The sequence below is a fragment of the Aedes albopictus genome, chromosome 3 (assembly GCF_035046485.1).
Source record: "Aedes albopictus strain Foshan chromosome 3, AalbF5, whole genome shotgun sequence".
NCBI classification, from domain to species: domain Eukaryota; kingdom Metazoa; phylum Arthropoda; class Insecta; order Diptera; family Culicidae; genus Aedes; species Aedes albopictus.
The window spans coordinates 380,577,764-380,591,066 of NC_085138.1; the positions used below are offsets into that span (position 1 = coordinate 380,577,764).

The following is a 13,303-nucleotide window of genomic DNA, read 5'->3' on the forward strand; positions in this document are numbered from 1 at the left end:
TTTTGATATCAGGAAACGGATAACCTGTCTTGTAATTAATCGTTGCCCAAAATGCCTAGATAGGAGTAATGATACATATGATGAATGTACAATCTTTTAATATCCCATATCTGCCCTTCTGTAAAGCATTTAAACAACTTTAGAAATATTCTTTTCTCCTGAACCTTACAAATGCGTACCATTAGTTGGCGATTGCAACATCTAACAGAATATTTCGATTTTCGAAGCGTCTCTCGTCCTCGATGACCATATTATACAAACGTGACCGGCGCCGTTAATGACTTTGCAAAACTTGGTACATGCTCCATCGGTTGAATATTTCCCGTGTAGTTGCCGGCTTAGAATAGCACTACGTACCACCTGTTACGGGGATAAAAGTCCACCAAACAGGTAACCCCAATCCTAGGTGTCAGGCGACCCATGCTGAGGAATGAATGGTTGAGGGAGTTTAAAAGATGCTCGATCTTTAACGGAGCTCGTAGCGTGGGTAGATCATCTTTTTGGGTTGCATTGCGACGAAAGATCTACCAAGCTGAACCCTAGTCCTAATTGCTTCCAACTATGGAACAGCAAATGTTAGTAATTAACCCTCTAATATCCAAATTTTTGATTTTGATCTAAATATCATTTTTCGTCATCTAAAATCGATTTAAACATGTTTTGGAAGATGATTCTTTTTAATTCTCGATTTCGTGAATTTCAGTTTTTGATTTTTCTAATTTTTATTTTTGAGCATCCCCACACTTTTATATTTTTCCTGGAAGCCTTTTTGGTGTACGGATTTTTTGAGATGAAAACATTTTGAGATTTTATGGTTATTGTTGAAATATTTTTATTTTAAATTTTTTACTTAGAAAATTTTATTTTCCGTGTAATTTTAAGGAAAATAATTTTAGAGTGTATTCGATTTCCTTAAATTGTTAAACTAGGGTAGGTAATCAAAATTTGAACCAAATTGCGGCTTTCTGAAGCAGTGCAAATTTTAAGTGATTTTTTCTCCCACATGGAAATAATTTACTACGGCAAAATCGTATGTACATGAAAGCCACGGGTATAAGCTTTCTGTTAAGTTGTAAAAAGTTTGTATTTGCACCGAATTTCATTGAAATATTTGATTTTTCATCAACAATGATTTTAATCTTAATTTGAACCATCGTAATCATAATTTGAACCAATTTTAATCTAATTTATTTTAATTACTGGCGGCAGCAGCTCGAGCAACTCACAAAACAGCCAATTCCATGTTAAACAATGAAAAATCACATGAATCTGCTAATTCTCATACCTATTTTTCATTAGGCAGTGGAATTTCAACTCAGAATGTTCGAAATTCTTCAGGAATTTGGAAACTAAATTTGGATTTTTTCATCCCCCAAGAGTAAACAAAGCAACCACTAGCGCAATCTACAGGCCAACACTAGAAGCTCTCCCCCGATTACTAGTTTAAATTTAGATTACAAATGGGTCAACTTAAGATAACATTCTCCAAGTAAGAATCACTTAAATTTGATAATTTTATGACAAATAATGCGGAATATTTTTCGGTTGGTCGATTCTACGATAAATAAGCTTTCATTTGACGTGTTCACATATTGCGTGTGATACAATGCATGAGCTGTACGAGTGCACCGAAAATGTGCTTTCTCTTGGGGGAAATGGGTGAAATCACAGTGATTTTTCAATTGCCTGTTTTCCATGACAAAAACGCTTTTTTCAATGCTTTTAAAGTCCATGTTATCAGATTATATTACGGAAAGCTGTTAAACATCTTTTTCGGGACAATATTTGCCTGAAAAGTACGTCGTTTTAATGAATTTTGAAATGGTTCAAATTAAGATTACAATTTGACTAGTTCAAAGTTTGATTTCTTACCCTAGTATAGAATGATTTGGGAAAAATTTAAAATATGTAAATTGAAGCGATTCAATACAAAATAAACAATTACTTCTAAAAGGTAACTGAAACATTAATTTTTCAATGATTTTTAAAAAATGTAAATATGCTTTAAAATACACCAAAAACCATTTTGAGATATACAGAACAATCCTAAATATCGGCCAAAATTATAAAAAAATTGATTTTTCACGAAACAAAAATTACAAAAACGCTCAAACTATACCCCGTCTAAAGGCGGGGTTGGGTATTAAAGGGTTAAAGGAAAAACTTTGGTCCTTATCACATTTCTTTTTTTTTTCGTTGTACACTGGTTTGAGGCAGTAAGAACTAGGGTTCCGATGCATGGTCAATATCGGTATCATTTCTCGACTTTTTCGTTAAGGTGAATATATGACGAAGCCACATCTAGAATTTTCAAGAGCACAAATCTGAAGAACCGAATGTCGGTTTGCGCTGAAAAGTTGATCGATTGGTCACCACCAGCGAGTAACCAAACGATCAACTTTTCAGTTCAAACCGACATTCGGTTCTTCAGATTTGTGCTCTTGAAAATTTTAGGTGTGGCTTCGTCATATATTCACCTTAAGAGATCCGATTTTGACTGAAAAGAAGCGTGCTAAAGCGGAACCTATCAATCAGAATCCTTGCTTGCAATTAAATTGAAAATCACTACTGTAACAAAACCGAATACTTTATTACTACTCAATAGTGATGAAGTAACACGACATGCACTATACAAAGGACACGGGATATACCACAATAGATCAAATATTGGTCGCAGTGGTTATGTTCCGAAAAGAGAAAAAAATCTGTTGAATCTGTTTGCAATTTTGATTTTTCGAGTGGCAACTATGACCGAATTTCTGATAGAATCTGGAGAGGACCTCTTCACGAAGACAAAAATAAATAAAATCTCATAATTAATCATAATCTCATAAACTTTATTTAGCTAAACATATGTAAACTGTGTATTCACAGATAAATAATTAATCTAACTTCTTCTGACTAGCTTTAATTCCTATACCGTGTTTTGGGCAACGCAATACCTTCTGCAATATATCCTGCAGACGCTTAACTTCTTCCTGCAGTTCAAGATATTGTACGTAAATTTCTGGCCTCTTCAGTCTTTCATATTGGAATCTTCGTAAAGAACACGAGCGGGTATAGAACTCCAATTGCGCGTATATTTGTTCCAGCGGCCGACCATCAAAAGTTGCCCCGGGTCGCGTTCGTTTCGTTTGCTCCACCTGACCCCGTTGCTTATGGTTTTGTTCATTTGAAGTCACTTTTTTGTTTTCCATCCTGGAAATGTTTCTGGCGTATCCTTGCTTGATATTTACTCAGATGATTACCACTAAACTCTGTTGAGCAGTACAATGTTATCCGCGTTTTTATACTACCTCATACGAGCGCTAATCATATACCTAGAGAATACAGGCAGAGCCGGAATGGGTAGTCAATAGTCATTCATATCTACGCGATATCAGCATTAATACTAGGGTGTTTATTGCGATGAATACAGGTACGTAAATCTTAACCGCAGCCTAATGCAGAAATGAAAATAGATACCTCTTTGGGTGGGTCAACGTGGTCGAAAATTAAAATTTGATCAACCGGGAACAAAACTATTATGATTCCTTCTATATAGCGTATTGAAAACTACATAAAAAAATAACTTAAAGTTTCAGATAATTATCTAAAGCGAAACAAAGATTTACTTTTGGTTTGTTTCAAAAACAAACTTATGTGTCTCAGACAGATTTTAGGCCGCTGATTCCGAATCAAGGCTCAGATTTGCTCCAGCACGTTACAATTTTGAGCTATACTTCAATTTATAAGGTAAAATGTGTGATTTTCGGCTTTTTTGACTGCAAACCGTTAAGCATGGGCATTTTTTTTAAAGCAATCAAAGTATGAATTCAGTAACAAATTTTGAAAACGACGTATAATCAATGCTACACCATTGATTATACGTCGTTTTCAAAATTTGTTACTGAATTAGTCAATTAACACCTAAATTAACGGTTTATGCACAATATTTCGTTTTACCAAATCAAATTTCATAGTTTAAGCATTTTGAGTTGGGTACTCAACTTGCATGCAAGTTTTAGAGGCTGACTTGTATGGCTAATTTTGTATACTTATTGTGGTACTCTCCAGCTTGACAGATCAAGTAATAATAATTTTCATCAATGGCAAGGCCTACTAGGTGGTACACGAAACTACCACATCTCCTTTTATGTAAAGAAAATTGCATTTTTTTTCCTACTTCAAATAAGTAAAATATTAAATCATTAATTTTGCACTTGTATTGCAATCAATAAAGTATCAAATAGAATTTTGTGTTATCTCTAGTAGAAATGGTTACAAAAATACCTTCAAAATTATTTTTAGTGGTACTGCGCGAATTAATTTTATTTACATTGTTCTTTTAGTTTTGTCAATAGGAACAAACAGTTCATTTCTTTTTTAAAAAAATGGAATCATGCTTTTTGTTAAATCATACATGTGAATATTGGACCGTTCTGTGTTATTGTATCTCTTCTTTTGAATCGAATCTTATTTGCAACCTGGATCCCTCTTTTTGAGTATATCTTCAGGTCTGTATTTGCTAGTTTGTTATCAGCCGCTTTGTCATCTCCCTTCTTTGAAGCGAGACATTATTGCCAGCCCCGGCCGGAATTTCATCCGCCGCTTTGGCGTCGCCCTTCTCTAAGGCGAGACATTATTGCCAGCACCGGCCAGATTTTCATCTGCCGCTTTGGCGTCCTCCTTCTCTGAGGCGAGACATTATTACCGTCTACGACCGGATTTTCATCCGCCGTTTCGGCATCTCCCTCTTTCGAGGCGAGATTTTCCGACTTCCCTCATGTCTGATCCGATCAGATGCTATCCGTCGGAAAACAGACTATAATTACCGCAAGTTCCGGCTATCCCAGTTTCATTCAGCGTTAAAACTGCTTTCCTTGTCCTTCCTTTGTTTGTCCTCGTTCTCGAAATGTTCAATTGAAAATAATGCCATCGAATTTCCGCTGATCCTTTTCCTTCTCGTATCCGTCCATTACGTTACAAAATGAGTCGTAGTAGATTTCACTCGGCCACAATCTGCTTTTGCTTATTAAATGGGTTCTTCCTCGTCGCCACTGTGGTACTCTCCAGCTTGACAGATCAAGTAATAATAATTTTCATCAATGGCAAGGCCTACTAGGTGGTACACGAAACTACCACACTTACCATAAATGCTTGAATCTATGAAATTTGATTTGGTAAAACAATATATTTTGCATGAGTCGTTAATGTTGATGTTAATTGACCAATTTACCCTTTGATTGGCTTAAAAAATATGTCCATGCTTAATGGCTGGCATGGCAATTAAAAACAGCCCAAAATCGCACATTTTGCTCTCTAAATTGAGGTATAGCTAAAAAAATGTGACGTGCTGGACAAACGTTTGTGAATTTACTAAACTTAGTTTGTCTTTCACGCTAAGAATTTTCATCTATTCAAAACGATAAAATTGTGTGTTACGTTGATAAAATTATCACTTTTGTTAGTATTCAACAATTTGACTTGAAACAATAATATATTTCGTTGAAACAAATCAAAAATCTAGTTTATTATTTTTGCCAAATCAATAACCGGCGAAATTGTTGATTCAACAAAAATATGCGTCACTTCAATTTGTGTGATGAATTTAAATCAGTGTTCATGTTTTTTGTTTTAAATTACAGGTCGGACTCGATTATTCGGGGGTTCAATTAACCGGGGGCCCGATTATCCGGGGCTCGATTATCCGGCAAAAATGGCTCTATTATCCGGGGAAAAGTTTTTTTATGCTTTGTTTACAAGATTTAAGATTATAATATGTCAAAAAATGTGATAAACATCAAATACAATACCTGAAAATTAGATTTAACCTATTTAAAAATTGTTTTTATTTTTTCACATTTTTCAGCTAAAATTTCATTTTTAAAAAATATGGTTACAATAATACCTGACGTTAAGTTTAGGCACTACAACGTCATGTATGTTAGCTTCTATGTTTAACGAACAGTTTTTGATTGAAGAACATCAAAAATAAAAGAAAAGAAGCATGGCTCGATTATCCGGGGGATTCGATTATCCGGGGTGAAATAATTTTGGAGTCACCCGGATAATCGAGTCCGACCTGTATAAGTTTTTTCCAGTGTATGAAGTGAGAAACCAAAACCGCCATTTTGTTTCGAACTGTAAAACGTGAAAGTGAAGATGGCTGTATCTGAGCAAGATATAATCGAATAATTAGACGTGGAAAAAGTTTCAGTCGAAGAAATTCAGGTGATAGAATTGTTAAATACATTTGGTGTATCGGAGACTACAATCGAGACGTTTCTCGGTGAGTTTTGCCAATATACAAATCTCTTGAGCGCTCAGCATTTATTTTTCATTTCAGTCAACTCGTACACCGTTGAAACTTTGAGAATAATTCAACGAAATGAAATTGAGGAACTGATTCCTACTCCTTCCCTCGCAGAGCGCACGAAGTTTATTCACGAATTGGATAATTGGAGGGTTGCGCAGGTACTTCCAGACTAGCTTCCAGATAACTAATATCTTTCTTACCGGTATTTTATGTGAACTGTACTTTCCAGGGACTGCCGAAGCTTGTCGATATTTCATCAGTTCCAGCTACTACGCAAGGTACTAGTGCCAGTACCTTCTTACAAGTTTCGAAGCCCATTACACGTGAATCATGCACCGCTGCTTTTTTGCTCAACAGTTCTTCGAAAGGGCAAGCCATAATCAATAAGTACAACCAAGCGCCGTTTCTTTCGAGATCAGACAAAAAAGCGTCACGCACATTGTCGTCGACGAGTTTAAAAACAGATTTTCGAAGCTGACGTCGTCGGAGTTTCTGGACAGAGCTAAAGAACTGAAGCAGATATTCCCGAACGAACCACAGGTAACATCCGGCAACATCAATGCTAGCATAACGTGTGAAAAGTGCATTTTGTAAACAAACATGTCTGGGTTGCTGTAGAACCTATATCGATTTACCAACTATCATTCATACCCACTAACAGATTGCGTGATGTGTGCTCTCGTTGATGGTGGTATTGATAAATGTGGGCGGATCGAGATTGGCTTGGCGACGACCAAAACATGTTTATTTACAAAAAAACACATACGTACTTCTAGAATTATCAATCAAAACATTGAAGTAAAACCTAAATAGTGCACTATGATTGAAAACTAAATTATTCAATTTGTTTACATCTTTTCCGTGTCTGCAGGAAACCTGGTATCAACCGACATTTGCAACGGATAGCTCAGGAAAAAGGAAACGGATCAACAAGCAAGCAAAGGGTCGTTTGTATGACAGAAACGTCAATTACAAAGAAGTACAACAGTGCTCGCAACAGGAATCAAACGAAGCGTCTACTTCAGTTCAAAGTTCGGTCGACAACTCCAGTGCGGATGGTAAACAACCCGATTAAACTGTTTTGTATTCGCTATTTTTTCCTATTTTCAGTTTCTGAATATCATCAAGTGAAAGCCTGGCTTGCCCATAACCAAGACGAGTGGGAAGAGCTTAAAATCTGGTGGAAGCGGTCTAGCCCCTGGCGGCTCTTAGAAGTTTCTAAGATTCCGAACCGGACGTGTGCTGCTATACTGGCGGAGTACCCGACACTCAGAAACCACCGAGGGTATCAACTGATACAAATCGATTTCTCACAGAAGTTCCCGGGCAAAGACGAAGTTCTTTTCGATAGATGGATAGGATTCGCAGCGGCCATCCAGCAAATTTTTCGACTGGAAGTGGCTGACGCAGCTGGAAAAACTCTTCTGACAAGCTTGGATGCAGCAGACATTTCTGAAGGTAAGTTTCTCATTCATTCAATATTAGGAGGTATTTTAAAGTTGTAGATTTGTTATACACTTTCTTACAGATTTACAGATATCAAATATTGTCAGAATCATAATTGTCAATTGTCTCTTGTTTTTGCTTCCAGATGCTCGTAACTTCGTGATTACCACCCTGTTGGCTCGGACGCATATCAGGTGCGCCGGTAAGAAACGTTGGAAACCATCTTACAGTGAGGCACAAGAAGGTGTAGTTATACACGTGAAGCAACTTGCAGATCTTGAATCCTGTCTCGCGAGGCTTTTCAAGGGGTTCAGAGACCGAGGCATTTCTTCTGCACCATTCATCATAGTACACGGCGAGGATTGGAAGAACCCTACATACTTCACTGTATGGAACAACGTTGTCTCGTATAAGCTGCCAAGCTTTCTTAAAGCGCTGGACATATGTATCAAGATCTACAGAACATATGACATCTAGTACCCGCAGCAGTCAGCCGCAATTTGGAGGTTGCTATCATCGTATCTATCCGATACAGGAGAAGCTGAGAAAGATCCCGCTGTACAATCGCTGCATTCCGCTATTCGTTTAAAACAACAGTCAAAATGATGCGTTGTATTGTAAAAGGCTGTGCGTGGGAGACTAACTCGATACACCGCCTTTACGAGCATCTGAGTAGAATGCATAGTTCGATTTCAACATACGTTTGCAACTTTAAGGGATGTTTACGAAACTACAGCGTAAGAGCGTCATTTTTTCGACATTTTAAGAAGCACTATGAAGAGGCTGCATGGAGAGATGTGAATACCGAACCCGAGAATATAAAATCAAACGAATTTCCACAATGCTCGTCCGAAAATATAACATTGATCGTTTTATATCCTTCAAAAGAAGAATATTAAAGATGTTGACAAGTCCAGTGCAGTCTCTGCTCTGCGGTCCAATGACCACCCGTATTTATACTACACCTTAGGTAGACATAATGAATCATACCTAGACATTTAGGTACTATAATGAATAGTATTTTATGTAGGTAGATATCCTATGCACACAACCATTAGGTAGATACTACAGTCCTTTCCCCTTTAGAAAACTCAGAAAGTCATCACCAAAATAATGATAGCACAAATAAACTGACGAGTCCGTCATTTTCAAAGAACATAAATATCTGTTCGCTAACAAAACTACAAAAACAAAAAGACGATTTTGCTATCCCAACATCATCAACTTTACCAAAAGCCGCTTTGGCGTCGCCCTTCTCTAAGGCGAGACATTATTGCCAGCACCGGCCAGATTTTCATCTGCCGCTTTGGCGTCCTCCTTCTCTGAGGCGAGACATTATTACCGTCTACGACCGGATTTTCATCCGCCGTTTCGGCATCTCCCTCTTTCGAGGCGAGATTTTCCGACTTCCCTCATGTCTGATCCGATCAGATGCTATCCGTCGGAAAACAGACTATAATTACCGCAAGTTCCGGCTATCCCAGTTTCATTCAGCGTTAAAACTGCTTTCCTTGTCCTTCCTTTGTTTGTCCTCGTTCTCGAAATGTTCAATTGAAAATAATGCCATCGAATTTCCGCTGATCCTTTTCCTTCTCGTATCCGTCCATTACGTTACAAAATGAGTCGTAGTAGATTTCACTCGGCCACAATCTGCTTTTGCTTATTAAATGGGTTCTTCCTCGTCGCCACTGTGGTACTCTCCAGCTTGACAGATCAAGTAATAATAATTTTCATCAATGGCAAGGCCTACTAGGTGGTACACGAAACTACCACACTTACCATAAATGCTTGAATCTATGAAATTTGATTTGGTAAAACAATATATTTTGCATGAGTCGTTAATGTTGATGTTAATTGACCAATTTACCCTTTGATTGGCTTAAAAAATATGTCCATGCTTAATGGCTGGCATGGCAATTAAAAACAGCCCAAAATCGCACATTTTGCTCTCTAAATTGAGGTATAGCTAAAAAAATGTGACGTGCTGGACAAACGTTTGTGAATTTACTAAACTTAGTTTGTCTTTCACGCTAAGAATTTTCATCTATTCAAAACGATAAAATTGTGTGTTACGTTGATAAAATTATCACTTTTGTTAGTATTCAACAATTTGACTTGAAACAATAATATATTTCGTTGAAACAAATCAAAAATCTAGTTTATTATTTTTGCCAAATCAATAACCGGCGAAATTGTTGATTCAACAAAAATATGCGTCACTTCAATTTGTGTGATGAATTTAAATCAGTGTTCATGTTTTTTGTTTTAAATTACAGGTCGGACTCGATTATTCGGGGGTTCAATTAACCGGGGGCCCGATTATCCGGGGCTCGATTATCCGGCAAAAATGGCTCTATTATCCGGGGAAAAGTTTTTTTATGCTTTGTTTACAAGATTTAAGATTATAATATGTCAAAAAATGTGATAAACATCAAATACAATACCTGAAAATTAGATTTAACCTATTTAAAAATTGTTTTTATTTTTTCACATTTTTCAGCTAAAATTTCATTTTTAAAAAATATGGTTACAATAATACCTGACGTTAAGTTTAGGCACTACAACGTCATGTATGTTAGCTTCTATGTTTAACGAACAGTTTTTGATTGAAGAACATCAAAAATAAAAGAAAAGAAGCATGGCTCGATTATCCGGGGGATTCGATTATCCGGGGTGAAATAATTTTGGAGTCACCCGGATAATCGAGTCCGACCTGTATAAGTTTTTTCCAGTGTATGAAGTGAGAAACCAAAACCGCCATTTTGTTTCGAACTGTAAAACGTGAAAGTGAAGATGGCTGTATCTGAGCAAGATATAATCGAATAATTAGACGTGGAAAAAGTTTCAGTCGAAGAAATTCAGGTGATAGAATTGTTAAATACATTTGGTGTATCGGAGACTACAATCGAGACGTTTCTCGGTGAGTTTTGCCAATATACAAATCTCTTGAGCGCTCAGCATTTATTTTTCATTTCAGTCAACTCGTACACCGTTGAAACTTTGAGAATAATTCAACGAAATGAAATTGAGGAACTGATTCCTACTCCTTCCCTCGCAGAGCGCACGAAGTTTATTCACGAATTGGATAATTGGAGGGTTGCGCAGGTACTTCCAGACTAGCTTCCAGATAACTAATATCTTTCTTACCGGTATTTTATGTGAACTGTACTTTCCAGGGACTGCCGAAGCTTGTCGATATTTCATCAGTTCCAGCTACTACGCAAGGTACTAGTGCCAGTACCTTCTTACAAGTTTCGAAGCCCATTACACGTGAATCATGCACCGCTGCTTTTTTGCTCAACAGTTCTTCGAAAGGGCAAGCCATAATCAATAAGTACAACCAAGCGCCGTTTCTTTCGAGATCAGACAAAAAAGCGTCACGCACATTGTCGTCGACGAGTTTAAAAACAGATTTTCGAAGCTGACGTCGTCGGAGTTTCTGGACAGAGCTAAAGAACTGAAGCAGATATTCCCGAACGAACCACAGGTAACATCCGGCAACATCAATGCTAGCATAACGTGTGAAAAGTGCATTTTGTAAACAAACATGTCTGGGTTGCTGTAGAACCTATATCGATTTACCAACTATCATTCATACCCACTAACAGATTGCGTGATGTGTGCTCTCGTTGATGGTGGTATTGATAAATGTGGGCGGATCGAGATTGGCTTGGCGACGACCAAAACATGTTTATTTACAAAAAAACACATACGTACTTCTAGAATTATCAATCAAAACATTGAAGTAAAACCTAAATAGTGCACTATGATTGAAAACTAAATTATTCAATTTGTTTACATCTTTTCCGTGTCTGCAGGAAACCTGGTATCAACCGACATTTGCAACGGATAGCTCAGGAAAAAGGAAACGGATCAACAAGCAAGCAAAGGGTCGTTTGTATGACAGAAACGTCAATTACAAAGAAGTACAACAGTGCTCGCAACAGGAATCAAACGAAGCGTCTACTTCAGTTCAAAGTTCGGTCGACAACTCCAGTGCGGATGGTAAACAACCCGATTAAACTGTTTTGTATTCGCTATTTTTTCCTATTTTCAGTTTCTGAATATCATCAAGTGAAAGCCTGGCTTGCCCATAACCAAGACGAGTGGGAAGAGCTTAAAATCTGGTGGAAGCGGTCTAGCCCCTGGCGGCTCTTAGAAGTTTCTAAGATTCCGAACCGGACGTGTGCTGCTATACTGGCGGAGTACCCGACACTCAGAAACCACCGAGGGTATCAACTGATACAAATCGATTTCTCACAGAAGTTCCCGGGCAAAGACGAAGTTCTTTTCGATAGATGGATAGGATTCGCAGCGGCCATCCAGCAAATTTTTCGACTGGAAGTGGCTGACGCAGCTGGAAAAACTCTTCTGACAAGCTTGGATGCAGCAGACATTTCTGAAGGTAAGTTTCTCATTCATTCAATATTAGGAGGTATTTTAAAGTTGTAGATTTGTTATACACTTTCTTACAGATTTACAGATATCAAATATTGTCAGAATCATAATTGTCAATTGTCTCTTGTGTTTGCTTCCAGATGCTCGTAACTTCGTGATTACCACCCTGTTGGCTCGGACGCATATCAGGTGCGCCGGTAAGAAACGTTGGAAACCATCTTACAGTGAGGCACAAGAAGGTGTAGTTATACACGTGAAGCAACTTGCAGATCTTGAATCCTGTCTCGCGAGGCTTTTCAAGGGGTTCAGAGACCGAGGCATTTCTTCTGCACCATTCATCATAGTACACGGCGAGGATTGGAAGAACCCTACATACTTCACTGTATGGAACAACGTTGTCTCGTATAAGCTGCCAAGCTTTCTTAAAGCGCTGGACATATGTATCAAGATCTACAGAACATATGACATCTAGTACCCGCAGCAGTCAGCCGCAATTTGGAGGTTGCTATCATCGTATCTATCCGATACAGGAGAAGCTGAGAAAGATCCCGCTGTACAATCGCTGCATTCCGCTATTCGTTTAAAACAACAGTCAAAATGATGCGTTGTATTGTAAAAGGCTGTGCGTGGGAGACTAACTCGATACACCGCCTTTACGAGCATCTGAGTAGAATGCATAGTTCGATTTCAACATACGTTTGCAACTTTAAGGGATGTTTACGAAACTACAGCGTAAGAGCGTCATTTTTTCGACATTTTAAGAAGCACTATGAAGAGGCTGCATGGAGAGATGTGAATACCGAACCCGAGAATATAAAATCAAACGAATTTCCACAATGCTCGTCCGAAAATATAACATTGATCGTTTTATATCCTTCAAAAGAAGAATATTAAAGATGTTGACAAGTCCAGTGCAGTCTCTGCTCTGCGGTCCAATGACCACCCGTATTTATACTACACCTTAGGTAGACATAATGAATCATACCTAGACATTTAGGTACTATAATGAATAGTATTTTATGTAGGTAGATATCCTATGCACACAACCATTAGGTAGATACTACAGTCCTTTCCCCTTTAGAAAACTCAGAAAGTCATCACCAAAATAATGATAGCACAAATAAACTGACGAGTCCGTCATTTTCAAAGAACATAAATATC

At 37.7% G+C, this 13,303-nt stretch overlaps 2 pseudogenes; both read left to right on the forward strand.

The window, feature by feature from the left end:
- The first annotated feature begins 6,144 nt into the window (after window positions 1-6,144).
- On the forward strand, window positions 6,145-8,350 carry LOC115267871 (uncharacterized; annotated as a pseudogene).
- A 2,187-nt stretch (window positions 8,351-10,537) lies between these two features.
- On the forward strand, window positions 10,538-12,743 carry LOC115267872 (uncharacterized; annotated as a pseudogene).
- The last annotated feature ends 560 nt before the right edge of the window (window positions 12,744-13,303 follow it).